At 45.8% G+C, this 21,611-nt stretch overlaps 1 protein-coding gene across 10 annotated transcripts in view; it reads left to right on the top strand.

Moving 5' to 3' along the window:
- eya4 (EYA transcriptional coactivator and phosphatase 4) overlaps positions 1-21,611 on the top strand; it is a 623,026-nt gene that overhangs the window by 499,670 nt on the left and 101,745 nt on the right. The gene's annotated exons all lie outside the window — the stretch shown is intronic.

The following is a 21,611-nucleotide window of genomic DNA, read 5'->3' as shown; positions in this document are numbered from 1 at the left end:
ACATCGCAGCTTCTGCTTGTTCTTTCAAAGTTTAGATTCAAAACACTATCTTATCTGACATATTGCAAAATGACCAATTTCCACAGCTAAATGTCTGGAATACGTAACAGGAACAAAGCTACTAAAAAGCCCACAAGTAATGTAAGGGCATAAGCCTTTGAAATGATTTGATTTTGTTGGATTAAATATGCGGTTATGCCTGGTTATATTCGGAAGGGAAGGCATTCAACTTGATGAACAAACATGTTTGAGATAACTGTGTGTCTGACTTTCAGTGGATTAATTGTTGACTGCTTTCAGTGAGGCAAGTGGGAGGTGGAGGATGTGGCCATCACTCAGTGTGCAGTCTACTTTTGTAATATTCTCATTAACTGAAAGCAGAATGCCACACCAACAACGCCCACCACCATGGGAGACTAATCAAAGTCTACCTTTGAATCTTGCAGTCAGTAGTTTGTCACATCAGACAGGACTAGAAGATTAATGCTAGCTGGCTTGTAAAATCTGTTCAGTTGTCAATTGGGGTTAACATCCCTGTGATCTTGGATTTTTCCAGGAATGGGTCAGTGACCCGTACCTTATTAAAAATAGTACAATGAGGGCTAGTAAGTGAAGAGTAATTTAGTAAGTTAATGCATCGAGACGTTTTGCTGTTGCTGTTTGTTACATTTGTGACGGTATTTGATCTTAATTGTTGCATTCAGTCCATGCCTTTGTTTTTCCTTTTTGTTTTTAAAGAACCAAATCTAGCTAACTGTGGGTGATCCAAAGTATTTCACACTGTGACAACCAGATTCTGTTTTTGTCCAGATGTGAAGTAATGCAAAATGTACATGCAACTCACCGAGGATTTTGAAAAACGGGTTTTCAGTTGCAGAATTGATGATGCATCAATGTGCAAAAGTCTCTATTACACAAACATTTCCTGTACCATCAGCCTGCTATGAATTTTTTAATTTCCATTCACAGTTAATTTAATGAACCTAAAAAAAATACAGCTGTTGCCGGCAACCATCAAGCCCAAACTATCAGACTTTTGATGCTAAGTGTTTGAAATATCCAATTGATTACCAGCAATATCATGACACTGGTGCCCTAGTTGACTCTCCTAACAATCACAGTTATAGCTAAAGTCTGTAATAAAAACAGGAAAACTGACAAATGCACAGCACCTGAAAGTGAAAAAGATAGGTGAAAGTTTCAGTTATAAGTCTTTGCCAGTTCCAGTGGCAAATGTCACTCATAATATTAGCCTGTCCGTCTCTTTTTGGATATTTCATACATGCACTTCTAGTTCAAATATCTTTTATTTATATTTTAATCTACATCCAAATACTTTACCTTAATTTTTTTTGTTTATGTGTATCAATTTTAGTTTTTTTATTACACCTGATTCTGCAAGTTTGTAAACTTGTAAATTATGCAGGTCTGTGATATTAAACGGGGCAAAGAAATCATTGGAATAAAATTAAGACTCGTCACCATCCTGCCCATATATTCTACTGTGATTTGAACACCGGCACCTAAGCTGGTGAATCCTTGGTGGGATAAAACTACTGCTGCCCCCCACACTTGCTGACTTTCCTGTCAAATATATTATGTGGGGTCATGATGTTTTTTCCCTGGCATTAGGGAAACCCTTTCAGGGGAGAGAGGGAAGGAAAATGCTACTACAGGCCCAGGAGCTTGTAACAGTTGGTAGGATACCGGACGAGACCCCAATTTTTGCTGGGATACCAGCCGAGAACACCAAACAGCAAACAAGTTTTCAAGTTGTAAAACTGTGAATAAAGGATACTTCACCTCAGGAGTAATGATTCTGCCCAACAGGTATCTTTTATGTTAAAACAAACTAACTTAAACACATAATTAATCCCATTAACGTGAAAGAAATTGTTTTACAGTTAACAGTTCTTAAATAAAAGGAAAAGCTTTAACTTACTATCTACCACCTGCCACTAGTTCCAATTAAGCAACTGAATACAGTTCAAATGCCAGTTATAAATAAACTTTACAAAACAAGTTACTTGCTTATCTGTGTAGACCTTTGAGAGAGACCCTATCAAGAGAAAATCCAGTACACTTCTGTTTTGTCAAACCCTTCAACTCAACCCAACAGCTTTTGACAAAATTGCAAACTGCAGACAGACCTGGCTCCTCCCATTAATTACATCATCTGTATCCCGCTAAGATGTCCCATCACCTGCTCAGCTATGACTAAATATAATCCCTCAAAAATGATCTACTCTCCAGGAAATCTCCGGAATCATAACAATATCCTATTAGTTATCTCTCTATACACAAGTAAATGGTTAAAATCAATCATTACCTCACCTTTTACTACTCTTTAAATACAGCTTTAGTAGACAGGCTGCCTGTATGCATTTTAAATCAGGGTTTTTAATAACATTACTGCCACAAACATGAAATATGATATATGACAATTTCATCACACATGTTGCTGGCAGCCCCTGTTGCCGCTAAAGAACTTTGGGGGGATTCTCCGACCCCACGCCGAGGCGGGGATTCTCCGCAGACCGGAGAATCGGTGCCATTGGCGCTGGCGCGGTCGGGTCAGGTGCCACTCATCGCAGCCCCCCCCCCCCCCCCCACGGCAATTCTCCCCGCGTGATGTGCCGAGTTAGGCCAAATCCCGCCAGAGCCGTTCTCGTATGGTCCTACCCGGTGGGACCTCGCCATTCATGTTGCGGGGGGTGGCCTGATGGGGGGATCCAACCCCGGGGGTGGGCTCCACGGTGGCTTGGCCCACGATCGGGGCCTACCGATCGGCGGGCGGGCTTAGCCCGGTGGGGGCCTATGTTCCTCCGCACCGGGCCCCTGTAGCTCTCCATCGGGGCCAGCGCAGAGATGGCAACCCATGCGCGTGCGCGAACTCGCGCCGGCCGTAGCGCACATGCACGGACCCGCAGGGCTCGTTCTGATACCCGTATCGGCAGCTGGTGTAGGATAAGGCTCTCCAGTGCCATGCTGGCCCCTGTGCAGCACAGGATCGCTGATCCTCGGGGCCAGACGAATCCATCGTAAAACGCTCCGGCATTTACGAAGGCACCGATACTTAGCCCCAGGATCAGAGAATCCCACCCTTTTTTTAAATTGCAGAATGCTTAAACCAGTCTCAGTGATCAAACAATGTTATTATTAGAGGAATATTCTTTGTGTTCAAATGCTTTCCCCAAACGTTTTGTCACTTTTTTCTCTTTGTCAGTTTACTCCTAGTTTTGAAAGAACGACCTAAGATTTACTTGTTAAGGCTGAGAAACAATAATGTTCTTCCAGCCTCGTCAGTTCTGCAGTTCAATTAGTGAAAACCAATTAGCTGGGTTAGACTTCTGAATGATCACCTGGCTATTGAAGTGAATCGTAGTGAAGTTGGTGAGAAACATGTAACCATTTGAACTTTGTGCTTTAGAACCTTTGCTGACAAGACTGTATTCTCTTTTTGTTAACTTTATTTGAATTATTAGATAAATGGAAGCAATGCTTCTATTTGATTGATTGATTGATTTGATTTATTGTCACATGTACCAAGGTGCAGTGGAAAGTATTGTTCTGTGTACAGTCCATACAGGTCATAGAGATCAGCATACATGAAAAAAAAACCATAGGACATTCATAAATACACAATGTAAAGACATAGACACAGGCAGCAGGGGAAGCATACAGAGTATGCTCAGTGGAGAAGATATGTGAAGAGATCAGTTCTGTCCATAAGAGGGTCACTGAGGAGTCTAGTAACAGTGGGGAAGAAGCGGTTTTTGAACCTGTTAGTGCATGTTCTCGAACTTTTGTATCTTCTGCCCGATGGAAGAGGTTGGAAGAGAAGAGAACCTGGGTGGGAGGCGTCTTTGATTATGCTGCCCATTTTCCCAAGGCAGCGGGAGGTGCAGATAGAATCAATGGAGACAGGTTCGAGTGATGGACTGGGCTGTGTTCATGACTCTCTGTAGTTTCTTACGGTCTTGGGCCGAGCAGTTCCATACCAAGCTCTGATGCAGCCAGATAAGATGCTTTCTATGGTGCATCTATGAACATTGGTAAGAGTCATTGTGGACATGTCGATTTTCCTTAATTTCCTGAGGGGGTATAGGCACTGTTGTTCTTTCTTGGTCATAGCGTCGACATGGGTGGACTAGGACAGATTGTTAGTGATGTGCACACCTAGGAATTTGAAGCTGTCAACCATCTCCACCTCGACATCATTGATGTGGACAGGGGCGTGTACGATGATGATTGATGACCAGCTCCTTAGTTTTTCTGACATGTAGGAAGAGATTGTTGTCATTGTACCGTGCCACTAAATTCTCTATCTCCCTCCTGTACTCTGACTTATCGGTCCTGTGCGGAACTTGGCTATAACTTAGCTATAAGTTTCTGCACACAAGTTCCGTACACATGAGTGCGGCCTCAACCAGGACCTGGGATTCATGTCGCATTACATTCATCCCCCACCATCTGGCCTGGGCTTGCAAAATCCTACAAACTGTCCTGGCTAGAGACAATTCACACCTCTTTAACCTGGGGTTACCCCTATCTTTGGGTCTGTAAAGATTCAATTACCTGCAAATGCTTGCATTCTAAGCATTGTCTGGCATCTTTGAATTTGTCTATATATATGTTTCTGGAACATACCTCTTCATTCACCTGAGGAAGGGGCAGTGCTCCAAAAGCAAATGTTTGAAACAAACATGTTGGACTTTAACCTGGTGTTGTAAGACTTCTTACTGTGCTCACCCCAGTCCAATACCAGCATCTCCACATCATGGCTATCATCACACTGGCACTGAATTTCATATACCACATTATTCATTTGTCTGATAGATAGAATGGCTTGATGGCAACATTTGTGTGACATTGCTAAACTCTTCAAGTTTGGTCAAAGGCTTGGTAAAGTACTACAGAGAATTGGCAAGTTATATACAAATGGATGTCATTCACTCAAAAATTAACAGTTCACAGATGCTTTTAAGGTAGACAAACCTCCTTTGGCTTGAATTTATATTATTGTACAATGATCTATCCCAAAGGGAGTGTTGCTTTTGGAGCTTCTGTAATGCAGCAGCTTTTCTGGAAAGCTTTGTTAGGCTGCTGCCAATATTAAAATTACACTTTATGTCCAAGGTACATCGGCATAACTACAGTAGAATCGTGGAATGGTTGCAGCACAGAAGGAGGGCATGTGCCCTCATGTGACCATGCTGGTTTTCTGCAAGGACAACTCAGCTAGTCTCACGCCTCCACCATTTCCCTGTAGCCCTACATTTTTGTTTCCTCCAGTGCTTATCCATTTCCATTCTGAAAGCCATCATTGAACTTGGCTACCCCAGCCTCTCGGGCACTGCATTCCAGGTTCTGGCCACTCACTGCGTAAAAGCGATTTTCCTCATATTGCCATTCGTCTTTTTCCCTCATATCAGTGCCTTCTGGTTCTTTCTATTTCCAAGAATGGAACAGTTTCATAGAATCATAGAATTTACAGTGCAGAAGGAGGCCATTCAGCCCATCGAGTCCAGACCGACTCTTGGAAAGAGCACCCCACTTAAGCCCACACCTCCACCCTATCCCAGTAACCCCACCTAACCTAAGGGTAATTTAGCATAGCCAGTCCACCTAATATGCACATCTTTGGACTGTGGGAAGAAACTGGAGCACCCGGAGGAAACCCACGCAGACATGGGAGAACGTACAGACTGTGACCCAAGCTGGGAATCGAACCTGGGACCCTGGAGCTGTGAAGCAACTGCGCTAACTTCTGTGCCCCTCTGTTTCTCACTAGATAGTTTCTCACTATCTACTCTAACTAGACCCCTTATGATTCTGAACATCTCTGTCATATATTCGCTCAACCTTCTCTCCTCTAGTGAAAACAACCCCAGCTTCTCCAATCTTTCCAAGTAACTGAGGTGCCTCATCCCTGAAACTATTTCTGTAACTTTTTTCTGCACCAATTCTGAAGCCTTCATTTCCATCCTAAAGTGCATCATCTGAGAATTGGACACAATATTGAGACCAGACCAGCATTTTATACAGGTTCATCATAACTTCCTTGTCCTCCATGTCTATTTTTAAAACTTTTTAGCCACTTTCGCAACCTGCCTTACTGCCTTCAATAATTTATGCACATATACCCCAAGTCGCCCTCTTCCTGTATGTCTTTACAGTTGTATCCTTTATTTTACATTGTCTCTCCTCATTCTACACCTTTTGGAAGCCCGAAATATTAATTTCATTATCCTCATCAACTCTGTTACCTCCTCTTTAAACAAAATCAAATCAAGTTATCTGAGCAGAATTTGCTGTTAACAAATTCAAATTGGCTTTCCTTAATTAATTCACGCTTGTCCAGGTAATTATTAGTTTTGGCACAGATTATCAATTCTAAACGGTTTCTCACCGTCAAGGTTGAATGGAGGGCTTGTAGATGTTGGAGGCAGAATATTCTAGTCATAGGTGCCATGGCGGGGGAGATGGGGGGTGGGGGTGGAAGAACCAGGAATGTTTCCTACCACAAAGGCTGGTGGAAATTTGTGCCGAATTACGCACTACCAGCCTCATAAATTATGCAGTCGGGGGGTTTTCCGATATATCGCCTGGCGGGCGGACAGGGTGGCATAAGCCCCACCATGCTTATAAAGCGCCAGGGTATCAACTTACCCAACTTTGGAGGAGTAATCACAGGGAGCTCCAGCCCCACAATTCAGTGATGCATCTCTCAAAGTGCAGCTCAATGCAGTGGAGGCCAGAAGGGGGGGTCCCCTACAGCGAGGATGGAAGGAGAAAGCTGAGCCATCAGTCCAGCCTTGAATGGGAGGAAGTCAATAATGGTGCAATTGCAGAGTGGAAGTGAATCTCTGAAGAAAGCTGTTTAATTATTTTGCATGCTTATTGACAAAAGTTTGGATGAGAATGCTAAGGACCGCTGCAGTAAGAGGTTAATTGAATTCTAACAGGAGAGCATGGACACAAGTTTTTTTGAAGATGAAGCAAAGTAATTCATTAATTTCATCGATAATGATAAACTCTTGTGCCTTGAGATCACCAGCTTATTTGTACAAAATTGTACGTGATGGTTTGCAGGAATCCTTTCCAATTATGGAAAACATTCTGAAGTTCTTTTTAACAATAGTTGTCACAAATACTTCCCTTGAACGTTCTTTCTCTGTATTGAAAAGAGTGAAACATTATCTGCGAAGTGCAATGAGCCAGGAAAATTGGACAAGTTCAGCAAGACAGACAGTTAAAAATGCATCCTTACAATATTTTACCTACGATGATGTGATTGATGATTTTGTGAACTTAAGAAAAAGTGCAGAAGTAAAGCTATCTAAGTTGCCGTGGGTTGCAAACAACTGATGGAGCAAGAAAATCTAAAAGAATCTGTCACCCTACAATGTTTTTCAGTCTAAATTCTGTTTGTCGTCTTCGAGAGAGAGAGAGAACGTATACTGGTCTGATATAATGGCTGGTGGTCACATGCAGACCGGCCATCCCCTTCACTCTATTCTGGCTTTTAGAAAGTGCCTTCTTAATCTTCTGGACAATTAAAGAATGGAATCCTGCCAGACAGTTGCCAACAAAGCCGCTGATATTAGACTTGGACTGGACAGTCCACTTCCTGCACTGGACTTTTTCTGGCTGATTCTGTCCTGCACTGGCCTGTGTTGTGCTGCAGTCATATCATCAGCTGATTTCTCCATTCCATTTTCATCAAGCAGTTAATATTTGCTTGCCTCCATGGAACCAAGATCGCAATATTGACCACCTCTATCATCATGCTGATAACAGGTGGGCATGGATTTCAATATATCTATTAATACATGCTTGTTGTTGTCAAGTTAAAGAGGACTACAGCAGTCTGTCAAGCAGCGATTTTGGGTTTCTGTGCCTTGCATTGTGACATTGACATCATTCAGGGTGGAGCTCAACAGTGTAGCTGGCGTTTGATATGACTGGAAGGGCATGATGTCATTGAGGCGGAGTTCAATGGCATTGGGGTGGGCTGCCATGTCACCAGGGGGTGTGGGGCTCCTGCAAAGAGCAAGAGCACAATGCCCCCAAAGGTGTAAGTTCACCTCTGGTTGAGGCACAACAGGAGAGAGAGAGAGAGAGAGAGAGCTTGCCTGACCTGAAGAACCTGAGTTCAATGAGCAGGTATCCCAGCTGGAGAAGACAGGGCCAGCCAAACTCACTGGCACTCAGAGAACTGCTGAAGAAGATGCATCTGCGACATCCAAGTTGGACGACAAGCCTCTAGGATGGCCATGCATGAGGTACTTCGGAAACGACAAGGAAAGCATCAGACAGAGATGTTTGGAATCTTGCAACAGGCACATGAGGTGGAAGAGTCCGTCCTCTTACTCTCTGATGAAGAAATGCCGATAATGCATAGATTGAGGTCTCCATGGGGAAGGTGGCAGATGCCATGGAGAACCTGGTCCAGCACATCACCCAGTTTCTGCCGGAGATTCACACAGACCTGCAGTCCATAAGTGTAGCAATAGGTGACTTTTTGTAGTGGCTCCATGAGAAGGGGATGGGTTACCTCGACCTCCCTCCAGGTAGCCCTTTCCCCTCATGGAGTCTGGCACCAAAAGGGAGAAGGAGCAGCTGTTGAATACTACTTGGACCTCCATTCAGGACTCTCTGTGGGTGGCCAGCCCTTTGGAATCCTTCCTGCCTGTGACTCCTTCAGTTTCATTCTTTGTGACAACAAAAGGAACAGCTACCCTACCGTAGAACCACCAAAGTAAGCTGGGGTCCTTCAGGCCTCAGGTTTCCAGAGGTTGACCACCAAGGTCATCCAAGACAACAGGGCAAACTGGTCAGCAGACTGCCTCCATCCCTGCTGCAGATGTCGGAGAAGCATCCAGAAGAAGTGGTAGGAATGCAAGAATAAGAAGTTTTGATTTCACATGTGGTTGCATGGGTGTAGTATGATTGTTAATGTTATGATACATTTGCTTTTGTAAATAGAATACACTTACATTTTAATGAGGTCCGATGCGGTTTATTTGCATTTCATAGCCCTTAGGCCTGTATGCCCCCCAACCAACACTACCATCCATCTTCAAAGGGACACCACAGGCTAGGTTATATCCCTAGGAATCATGCATGTGCAGGGAGGCAAAAATATTTGCCAGGGCCCTTCAGCCATGTGCAAGATGTTTCCTGCACACATTGAGCCTTTGCCCTTCACATGTTCATCTCTCCCAATGCCCTAAATTGTAAGTAATACATGCTGGGGCTCCCCTTCAGTTGTCCAGTTGAGATAATCTGCATCTCCGCCCATGCCCTCTCCAGGATGCCATTGGCTGCACTCATGGGACCATCAAGGTGCCTGCAGGTGAGCTGGGTACCTTAATGAAGCAGAAGGGGTTCCGCTCAATGAACGTGCAGTTCGTCTGTGACAAGTCACTGATCTTGCAAGTTTGTGCCCTTTACCCTCACAGCTCATATGATGCTTACGTCCTGCAACATTCACAGGTACCAAGGCTGTGCGTCATTCCTGATCATTTGGATGGATGGCTCCTGAGTAACAAGGTGGCTCACAAACCCACCTTCTCATCATCTAAGAGAGCACTCTGCTGAAATCTTTAGACAAAAGTGGTAAGAAAATGTATTCCGAAACAAAGCATTGAATACACCAGAAATGGCAGAGAAGCCTCTCATATCGGATACATTTCACAGCAAATTCATCTAGCCTAAAGAAATAGAGCCCGGGGGCCTTTTCACCCACCTCAGAAGAGAACTCAGGGAAAATATGTTGGTCACATTCCCATGTTGCCTATGCAACATCCGCAAAACCGTATGGGCTATTGAAAATTGTTTTCAGTTGTTAAATGAATGGCCTTAATTGGCCCTTGCAGTGTCAGCAGCTGCACTTCTGCCTCCCCTGCGTTCCTGCCAACTATAATATCACTGACATGCGCGGTGACGTCGGGATGAACACCCAACGTTTTTTTACACAATTTTACACAAGTTCAGGTCACTTTAATTGTTTAAAATTCTGGCTATAATTAAAATGCTTTTTTGTTGCAATCAAAATAGTCAGCTGCGCAACCCACATCATTAAGGTGAACAGAATGGTGACCGAATACTCAAACTGAATATCTGCATTGATTAAAACTGTGAAAATGTTCAGATATTCTTTGATGCTCAAACAGTGTTGGACTCTTGGTTGATGCTAGCCAGCTACTCATCCCATGTAGTTTTAACCAGTTGTTCTGATGCAGGGTCACAAGCTGTGACAGACACAGTTAAAGGTACCAGGCATCTTTCTTCATGGCATTTATGGTAATGTAGCAAATATTTAAAAACATTATCTGTAAACAGCATCAATGCACTGACCCTTTCTGTGCAGTAGAAAATAATAAAAAGCAATCAATTTCATGTGTTGTTTCTATGCAATAGGACTCCAGGCAGCGGCTGTATCACACATGATTTTTAGCGAAAATTATTATCAACAGGAGGAATATTTCTTTAAATATAGTTTAATTTCTGAATTGCAGGATAAATTGTATAAAGTGTTTAAGGGAAACATAAACTTTAACATCATTTATTGGATTGCATTTTATTGATCCTAACTTTATGTATTGTGCAAATTACAAGATGGCTGTGTTCTTGGCGCTATTTCAAGCCATCTGTATCATTCTGATTTGTCTACAGATGAGCAAAGAGCTAAGGGTAAAAATGAATCCCAAAGCAGGAAGGATGGAGTTTGAAAACTCCTGCCCATTTTTCAACTTTTTCTTTGGTTGAGGTTCAGACTCGATGGGCCGAACGGCCTCTTTCTACACTGCAGGCATTCTATGATTCTGTGAATGTGAAAACATGGTAGTGTTAAAATCACTGACAGGGTTCCACTCAATCCTTGCAACAAGAAGAGGCTATAACATAAAGAAAATGGATCCTATTGAGGCAGAATTACGGGCAGCCACACAGATGTTCAGATTACTTTCTTCAAACTGGATGTTCGGGTTTACGATGACTTCTGAACCCTCAGTTGTGTTCCTCCCAAGCTGCTCAAATATCAGTTAAAGAATTATTGGCGCACTATATTTGAAGCTGCATATTTGAATTAGAATATTTGTGTGTTTAAGGAAGAAGTCAGTTGTTTTCCATTGCTTGCGATTTAATTGGCAAAACTTTTATTTGGAGTGTATCCAAAAGTGCCACATTAAATCCCGTCAGAAAATAGCTGCTACACAGTATTTCATTCCCACTAATTTAATTCCTCCTTTGCCTTTTCATGGAAGTTTTAGTTTACAAGTTAATTTTTGTCATCTTTCTACATTACAGTTGTTTGATATTCTTGGCTGAAGATTATTCCTTAAATATCTTAATCATTCTTGGTTCACTTTATTCTGCGGATTGTTTCTTTACTGCTATTTTTATTTTTATTTTATATCTTGTAGCATGTTTGCTTCTTCCATCTAGTTAGCTTTAGTCACATTTTAATTGTTTTTTCGTATCTATAGTTGTTTATTTTCCTGAATTATTCCATAATTACTCTATTTTTAATTTATTTTTGTAAAGCCTTGCAGTTATCATTCTTTTATTATTTGCTTTATTGTACATTTTTTCACTCCAAGCTTTTTCCTGAGCCAATGGCCTTTCCATTTAATGTTCTCCTCTTTCTCCCATGCAGTGGCTTTCTCTCTATTTTTACTCCAGGTGTGTTTCGGTCTGAAGTTCTCTGACTGTGAAGCTGTCATTTGCATATTGCCAGAAGAGTTGTACAGTTAATTAATTCCTAATAAGAGCATTGGCAATCCCAACACCAGTAAGCTTTTATAAACAATTTAACACTCCCAACGAGAGTGCGACACGGCTGGTAGGTGGAGGGAGAGGCCTTCCGCAGGCCTCCCGACGCCAGCACACCTCATGAGAATCTGGATCTCATGCACATCTAAGTGGGTTTAAGACCAGCGTGCTGACCCAGGACCTGTTGGGCTCCCAACAACTATCTGCCTCTCCAGGGAGATCCCAGCCGAGTGCCGTTAATTACTGGACCGCACAAATGTGGACCAGGCAGAACGGCATCCGGGGGTTCTCCCGGGCCATCGGAGGTCCCTGGGTGGTCAGAGACAGGGCAGGATGGCCCTCCCCCTTGCACACGGGCACTTTGGTAGTGCCACCCTGGCACTGCCATGGTGCACAGGTGGCAGTGCAAAGTTGATAGGAGCACTGCCAGGGTGGCAGTGCCAAGGAGCCCGGGTATACTGCCAAGGGTCAGGGTGTGAGGAGGGCCATGCCCATGAAAGGAGGATGGAGGGGGTATGAAGGATGGGGTTGTGCAGGGCCGGTGTGTAGATCCTCCTGAAGGTTGGTGGTGGTATTGAAAGGGAGCATGGGAAGGCATGAAAAGGAGGGCCCTCAGCAACCCCACAGTAGGGTATCATCACTTGGGCGGTGTGTGGGGTTATGCCTATGTGTATGGGCTGACATTGCCCATGGGTGGGGGGGTATAGGTGTCACACAAGCTCACTTTGTGATCATGGCACCCTTTCAAAATGGTGGCCCGATCTGTGAAGTGCCGGTCTGGCTAGTGGGTTCAGCTCCTGAGAGATTAAAATAATTTGAAGTGTGGGCTAGCCCGGAGAGAAACTCCCCAGCACCCAGAAAAGTGACTAAGTGTGTTAGATAGCGGTGGGGAACTTGCTGACAGAGGTTGGTAGAAAGTCCCAACAAAACTCGCTACAAATGACACTTAGAAACCTTTCTGTTCGATCAAGTCCTACATAAGACAGGGTCATTCTTTTTCAAATTAAAATAACTATTTGCTTTACTTCTGTTAACATTGGTGTTATAGGGCAGCACGGTGGCCTAGTGGTTAGCACAGCTGACTCACGGCGCTGAGGTCCTAGGTTCGATCCTGGCTCTGGGTCACTGTCTGTATGGAGTTTGCACATTCTCCCCGTGTCTGCGTGGGTTTCGCCCCCACAACCCAAAAATGTGCAAGCTAGGTGGATTGGCCACGCTAAATTGCCCCTTAATTGGAAAAAATAATTGGGTAATCTAAATTTATAAAAAAAAAAAATTTTTAATTTTTTAAAACATTGGTGTTATACATTTGTTTCAGGAGTAGCTTGACTAAATGCTGGAATCTGTACAATCATTCAGTCTTCTTCTAAGAAAAGCCTTTGATGACTTTACCATTTTAGTTAATTTTTAAAAGTCCAGCCAGTTTGGAGTAGGAATTAACAAGTGTTGGTTATCAAGTACATTTCTCAAGTACTCAAACAGACACTTACTTAACTGAGAAAACTATCTGAAAAGACCATTAATACTTTAAAACCTATGGCCGTGATTCAACAAAATGGGAACAAAGTCCCAAAGCGAGCGCGTTTAGCCGCCTATTTCCCCCCCCCCCCCCCCCCCCCCCCCGCACATAGCGCCGATAAATACATGTCTACACAACGCCACTCGCATTAAATAAGGGGCCTCAATGGGGAACAAGGGCCAAGGCAGCATATAACCGGGTTTTCTACACCGAGATGCTCCGTTCGGCCCTCAGTGTAGTGAGAGATCGGGACTGGACTTACTCTGGTATCTGCTTAGAAATATTACACCTAAAAAAGATTACAGAGTAGTCATATTGCTCCTAGGCATGATTCCATTATCGAGAGAGAAAGCCTAATACATGACTGACCAATGTCAGTGGTAGATCTTCATCTATGTGATAAAAAAGCATATCCCATCTGTTAACCCTTTACACCACCCTCCAAGTACACTTTGCTATTTTTAAAAAATGTTTTTAACTATTTACATTGGCCTGAATTCTCCATTTCTCGACTCCAAAAAGACGAATCACGATCGGGCAAAGGTTTGCAGGTAATCAAAACATCGATGTTTGTACCCGGCGCCAATTCGGACGCCATGTTTCGGACCCCAGCTGGCGGCGATATCGATGTTTGCGCCCTGCGGCCGCAAAACTGTCAAATGTATGGATTTCAATATCATCGGTAGCTTGAACACTTCTGGAATACTTCGCCCCTCTGAGTGGAAGTCTCTCAGGCGTGAATTAGTGCCAGTATTTACAAGTGGAGCCTGGGTGCCATGGGAGCGGAAGGCTAGAAAACATTGAAAAACTATTGTAGTCAATGAGGAACCCAGAAAAGGTAAGTCAAAAGTAGTTTATTTCCTGCTCACAGTTAGGAAATACAGCAACTAAGCAACACTCCAAGTCCTCGCCAGGACCATCCTGAGATGCCGACTCCCTCTTGGGTCAGCTTTTATCTCCGGGAATTAACAAGCCCGCTGTTGGGCCTCTTTCCCTCAGCGGGGGAGCTCGTATTCCACGGACACCATGGGGAGATCAATTGGGTAGTCCCTGTGGGTCTCTTGGGGGTTATAACAAAAACCCTCAAAAATTGTCGGGCTTGCTGGAATGGCTGCCTGAGCTGGAGGCAGTAGCAGGTAACAACTTAGTACCAAGTCCGTGGACTCAGGATGTCCCCCTCAGGTCAGCTCAGTCCACCATTGTCTTTTAAACACACCCCTTTGGTGCTACTTACAGGCTCCTGGCTGCTCACACTGCTGAGTGTTGCCTGTGTCCTTCAAATGCTCACAAGGCCTCTGGTTATCTGCGAGCCGACCTAGGCCACCCCTCTGAACACCCTAACTGTTTCATCAAGAGGGTGGACATGGCCAGTCTCATCAAGTGTCCACCAGGTGTTGGCACTCCTCAGAAACGCTATCGCACAGCAGAAGAAATAGGGATCAGCAGAGCTCACCCCAACCAGAGGCCAACTGCAGCGTGACCTCTGGATCCCTCTCTGGTTCTCTGCCCCTCTCAGAGCAGAAGCCTCACTAGTGACACCCACCTCACTGGATCACCAGTTGTCTCCTCCTGGTGAGGCTGGCAGCACTGACTGCCTTTGCCGCTACCTCCAAGGCGCCATTCAGGAGGGCAGCTTGAGTCTGCGGCCCACCCTCGGGAAGAGGCGTCCCTCCTTTCCTCACTGGCATAGAGCTGTGGGTCTGCTTCGGACTCCCAACCTCAGGGGTCAGGTGTTCTGTGGGCCATCTTTGTGGCTGCATTGAGTGTATAGTAAGTGGAGCGCATAGAAACAGCTCCAGCTGTCAGGCTCTTTAGTACTAACTCCGGCCCTAGTGGTTAGAATGCCCGATGCAGCAGGAATTGCTCTAACTTTGCGCCGGCAGACTGCTGGCCCATTTCCATGTCCTGACTAGTTTACCGAATAGTACCCCAATGGAAGTGTGAATTGCACACCGTTCAGTCCCAGCAGCAACATTTAATCTCCCAAACTGAGAATTCCGGACATAGTAACTCCCTTTTTATAATTCAACCCAACTCCTACTCTTTGCCTCCTCAGTCACTGTCCCGGGAGATTGAATCTCCTACGATATTCGTGGCCCTTAGGGAAGGCATCTTGGGGATATGAAAGCTTTCTTCTGTGTCTGGTAGGACGCCATCATCTACAGAATAGCTAACCACTGTGCTACTGCGCCGCCCACCTATCCTGCACATCTTTGGACTGCCTCACAATGCCAGGGGCCCCCGGTTCAATTCCAGCCTTCGGTTACTGTGTGGAGTTTGCAATTTCTCCCCGTGACAGTGTAGGTTTCCTCCGGGTGCTCCGGAATCCTCCCACCGTCCAAAGATATGCAGGTTAGGTGGATTGGCCATGCTAAATTGCACCTGAGATGTACTGGTAGGTTATGGGTATAGTGTGGAGTGGATCGGTGCAGACCCGATGGGCCAAATAGCCTCCTTCTGCACTGTAGGGATTTTAAGATTCTATGAACTGAGAGATTGAAAACTTCAGTCTCTGCCGTGGGTCTAGTGCAGGGTTTTTCAAAGTGTGGGTCGCGGGTGGGTGTTTGAAGGGCCGCATGGTGATCGGTGGTGGCGTTCCTATGGCCGCTACCGCCATTTTAATTGAGAATAATGGCCACTGCCACCTTTGAAATCAAAAGGAAATAAGGGTGCATAGTCTTCTGGTCAGAAGAGGCAGCAGTGAGCTGGTCACATGCCCTTTGCATACACTTGACATTCAATGCCCTGTATGTACGTGCTTTTAACGCCAAATCATGGAGGAGATCATCTTCCATTTTTTAGCTACTCGCAAGCAAGGCAAGAGGACTGTGAAGATTCATTATTTTCTTACAAGAAAGAGATGGCCAGAGGCACAAATAGGCAGCGTTCCTACTGGCCAGGATCTCACATCTGAATCTGGTGGAGAGAGCTGCTCAGGAGAATCCAGGGCAGTGCTTGTGTTAGCTCTATACAGAGATCCAGAGACTTTGGTTAACAGGTGACTTAAATCGGGGACAAAGCATTGAAAAGATGACTTCCTGAGGTATGGTTTTGCGAATTGTGCCAGTGAAGATAAGGATGCAAAGCCCATGTGTGCTATATGCAGGGAAGTACTGGCAAATGAGAGGCAAATTTTCTGATTTTGAAAGAAAAGTGGTGGGTGAAAATTTCTTTTGAGGTTGAGACCACAGAGTCAGTTATTAACTTACAGCTGACTCCAAATGAAAAGACTACTCTGCTGTACATCACCTATGACAGCACACTAAAAACACACCAAAAGCCCATGAGTCTGTCAGCATTCTGAAGTGGCACATTCCAGGAGTATCCAGTGCTGAGTAAAATGAGCATTTTGTTGCTATTGCCCTTCACAATGAACTACATGTGCGAGGTTGGATTTTCCATTCTCACAAAGATGAAGCTGACACAACGGAAACTGGCTGAGGTCTGCACCTGATATGCACATTGCCCTCTTCTCCTGTGAACCTGATTAGAGTGAGATCATGAGAATCAGGCAGGCTCACCTTTTGGATTAAAGGTAAGAGAACATGAAGGTCAGCCTGAATGGGTCGCAAAGGACAGTTGCCATGGGTCCGGAAGGACAACCGACATGCGTCCTGAAAGCTGGCCAGTTGCAAAATTGGTCCTGGGGAAAACAATTTGAAAACACTGATCTAGTGGATGGTGTCTCTGTAAAGGAATTTACTGTCAAGTGTATAAACGTCCTCAGCTTCAGATAGCTGAATTATTACTGTTTCTAAATGAAAGGTTGAAGGTTGTTGCATGAAAAACAGTGAATCATTCAAATGATGAGCATCATTTGTTTTTTCTGGGATTCCTAGAAGTAAGCCAACATCGCCACTCAATAAAGATGTACATTGATTGTGAAGAACATAGAGCAGCACGGTAGCATTGTGGATAGCACAATCGCTTCACAGCTCCAGGGTCCCAGGTTCGGTTCCGGCTCGGGTCACTGTCTGTGCGGAGTCTGCACATCCTCCCCGTGTGTGCGTGGGTTTCCTCCGGGTGCTCCGGTTTCCTCCCACAGTCCAAAGATGTGCAGGTTAGGTGAATTGGCCATGATAAATTGCCCTTAGTGTCCAAAATTGCCCTTAGTGTTGGCTGGGGTTACTGGGTTATGGGGATAGGGTGGAGTTGTTGACCTTGGGTAGGGTGCTCTTTCCAAGAGTCGGTGCAGACTCGATGGGCTGAATGGCCTCCTTCTGCACTGTAAATTCTATGAAAAATCAATGATCTGCTGCCCCTTGTACCAAAGAGGAGCAATCATCCTGCGAATGATTAAAAGGTGTATGCAGCCTGAATCATCTCCCCCCCCCCCCCCCCCCCCACCCTATCTACATCATTTGGCATGGCCTATCCATCCTGCTGCAATTTACCTGTTGTGGGGGGGGTCGCCTTCAGGGGGCTTGGAATATCCCACCAGCAGGACAATTTTCTTCAACTTGGCAGAAATGCTTGGAATGTCCAGTTTTGTCACACTGGGCAGTCTTGGGCCTGGATTCTCCATTCTCTGTTCCCACCAGCGGAAATTTTCTACGGGTCTCCGCTGGCGCTAGGAGCGGTATGTGAGTCTCTGCCCTTTACCGTGCTCATTCCTGCTGAGGAGAGCCCGCCAGATTCAGTCAGCATCCCGGCATTGGGCCACCGCTTTGAGTGGGCGGCCTGAAACCGCCGAGGGCCAGTGGTAAGTCCCCATCCCCTCCCCCCCGCACACACACAGCGCTAATCCTGCCCACCGTTGGCAAGTAGGGGCATCCTCCCTCCCTTACCTCAAGAATAACGTTTCACTCCCCCCACAGCACACATGTGGTGACCCAAACTCCCCCCACCCCGCCCAGCACTCCCGTCACAACCCTCCATCAGAGAGAGATCCCCCCATCAGTGAACCCCCCCCCCCCCCATATCAGAACCCTCTATCAGAGTCACTCAATAGATACCCCCATAAGGCACCCTTACCTGAAAGTTGAAGAGCAGTTCAGGCAGTGAAGTGAAAAACTGCAGCGTTTATAAAAAATATGTTTCTATTGGTTTTTGCATTTAACTTGTAACAACATTGCTGAGTAAAGATTAAAAGAAAAAAGAAAAGAGAACAAAAGATCCAAAGGTAACAACAGTATAAAACAAAATGAAAAATGGGGAAACAAGTAATCCAGTGTAAATACACAGGAAAGCAGAACACAGATTTAGGGCCTGTTGGCATTCAGCCCTCAGTAATTAGTTATCCCAACTGCGCTATTTCACTATTTATATGCGGCCACATGGTATGAAAACCCCCCAAGTGGACCTACTTTTTATGAATAGAATCCCTACAATGGAGAAGCTGACCATTCAGCCCATCGAGTCTACATTGTCTCTCCGAAAGAACACCCTAGGTCCATTCCCCAACACTATCCACGTAACCCTGCCTCGGGGCAATTTAACATGGCCAATCCACCTAACCTGCACATCTTTGGACTGTGTGAGGAAACCAGAGCATCCGGAGGAACCCCCATAGTTACAGAAAGAATGTGCAAACTCCACACAGGCAGACGCCTGAGGTTGGAATCGAACCTGGGTCTCTGGTGCTGTGAGGAAGCAGTTAACCTCTGTTCCACCGTGCCGCCCTATGTTGCTGTGATCGCCCTCTGGGTTCTCCCCGCCCCCGCCTACGGTCCCTCTGCCCTGCTTCCCCTGTGTTCACCCCCTTCCATTCCCCCCTCCTCCCACCCACCCTATTGGCTGCTGGTTACGAACAGGTCCTCAAACAAGTTGGTAAATTGTTTCCATGTACTGAGGAAGCCCTCCTCCGGTCCTCTGATGTTAAATTTAAACTTTTCCAATTTGAGGAATTCCGCTAAGTCGGAGAGCCGGTCTGCGGCCTTGGATGGTGCTGCTGATCTCTAGTCGAGCAGGAGTGTCCGGGGACAATCATACAGGCAAAGGTTGGGACGTCTGCCCCTCTCCCCTTAAAGAGTTCTGGCTGTTCCGATACCCCGAAAACCGCCACTAAAAGACATGGCTCCATCCTTACCCCAAAACCTCGGACATTGTCTCGAGAAAGACGTTCCAGTACCCGACGAGTCTGGGGCATGACAAGAACAGGTGGGAGTGGTTGACCAGAGCTCCCTGGCGCCATTCACATTTGTCCTCCACCTCCGAAAAGAACCCGCTCATGCGTGTTCTGGTCAAGTGCGCCCCATGCACTACCTTTAATGCATTAAGTTCAGCCCCGCACATGAGGAAGTGAAATTCGCCCTATGCAGTGCTTCAATCCAGAGTCCTCTCCCTATCTCCATGCCTAGTTCTTCCTCCCACTTGTCCCTTGTCTCGTCCACCATCCAATGATGACTGTATTTTCTCCAGTAGTCACCGTATATGTCGGCTCAGCTACCTTCCCCTAATTCACCCACAGTTAGACATCTGTTCAGGAGGGAGTGTCCTGGTGGCTGTGGGAACTATTGCTATCTCCTTGCGGAGAAAGTTTGTTAGTTGCATATATTGCAGCTTGGTCCCTTTTGGGAGCCTTTGGGCCAGCCTGAACGGTAGATTTCCGAGCTCGGCTACCCCCCCCCCCTTGCGGGATCGCCCCCCCCCCCCCCTCCCTTGCGGGATCGCGGGGAATATTGCTCAGGTTGAGTTTGTAACCTGAGAAGGCTCCAAACTCTCCTAGGAGATCCAGTAATCCTCCTATGTCGGCCAGGGGATTCGAGATGTAGGGGAGCAGGTCATCCACATAGAATGAGACTCTGTTCTCTCTGTCTTGCCTCTGAATGCCTCTCCATCCCTTCGCTGATCTGAGAGCAATGGACAGGAAAAAAAGCAGCTGAGATAAGCAGCACCCCTACTTCGTGCCTCTGTGCAGCTGGAGGGTATTCCGAGATGGTGGCGATTGTCCGTACGCTTGCCATGAGAACGCTGTACAGTAGTTTCACCCATGAGATGACGCCTGACCCAAATCCAAACTGTTCTAGTACCTCCATCAGGTACCTCCATTCGACTCTGCCGAATGCTTTCTCTGCACCCAGGGGGATGATCACTTCTGGTGTCACGTCCCCAGGTGGGGTCATGATCACATTTAACTGGTGCCTGATGTTCACCGTTAGTTGGCTGCCCTTGACAAACCCCATCTGATCTTCCGTGACTACTTCTGGCACACACCTCTTCAGTCTCCTCACCAAGGCCTTCGCTAGGCATTTTCCGTCAGTGTTTAGGAGTGAGATGGGTCTGTATGACCTGCACTCCATCGGGTCTTTTTTATGGATCAGCGATATTGAGGCCTGTGCCAGCAGGGTCTCTCTTGATAGCGAGTCATTGAACAGTGCTGTCGCGAATCTTTTATAGAAATCCACCAGGAATCCATATAGATAAAAGAAAATTACTGCGGATGCTGGAATCTGAAATAAAAAAAGAAAATGCTGGAAAATCTCAGCAAGTCTGGCAGCATCTGTAGGGAGAGAAAAGAGCTAACGTTTCGAGTTTGATGACTCTGTGTCAAAGCTAACAGACAGAGAAAGTGGGAAATATTTATACTGTGGAGTGAGAATGAAAGATGAGTCATATCCACAGAAACCCAGGGAAACCGGGTGCTAATGGCCGCAGAAACCAAGGGGAAAGGGTGTTAATGACAGTCCCCAGAGAGGACAAAAGATGTGAAAGGTCAAACAGCAGAGAAACTAACATCAGAGGATGAACTGTAGGTGTGGGGGGGGGAGGGGAAGGGGGAAGCAAAGAGGAGAAAGGTGCAGGAAAGGTGGATAAGATGGCAGGGGGGAATTAAATGTATATTAAGAAAGAAAGAAAATGGTAAAAGACAGTTAAAATCAAATGAAAACAAATGGGTCAAGGTGAGGCTGATCATCTGAAGTTGTCGAATTCGATGTTCAGGCTGGAAGGCTGTAGCGTGCCTAACTGGAAGATGAGATGTTGTTCCTCCAGTTTGCGTTGCGCTTCACTGGAACATTGCAGCAGGCCAAGAACAGACATGTGGGCATGGGAGCAGGGTCTTTTGTTAAAATGGCAAGCAACAGGGAATGGCAAATGGCAAGGAAATCCATCCAGACCCAGTGCCTTCCCCGACTGCGTGGAGTTGATACTATCCATGATTTCCCCAGTTTCAGTGGTGCTTCCTGTTTTCTTACCTCCTCCGCCGGGGTCTCAGAGGTGTACAGCCCCCAGTAGTATGTCGCAAAGGCCTCGCTGATCTTATCTGGGGTCGTGGCTAGTCTGGCGTTCCTTTCTTTCACCTCGTGGCTACCTGCTTTCTCAGCTGGTGGGAAAGCAGGCGGCTAGCCTTGTCTCCGTGTTCGCAGAAGGC

Source organism: Scyliorhinus canicula, chromosome 6, assembly GCF_902713615.1.
Source record: "Scyliorhinus canicula chromosome 6, sScyCan1.1, whole genome shotgun sequence".
Classification (NCBI taxonomy): Eukaryota; Metazoa; Chordata; class Chondrichthyes; order Carcharhiniformes; family Scyliorhinidae; genus Scyliorhinus; species Scyliorhinus canicula.
Note: the sequence above shows the minus strand (reverse complement) of the source record. Positions and strands in the feature narration are given on the sequence as shown.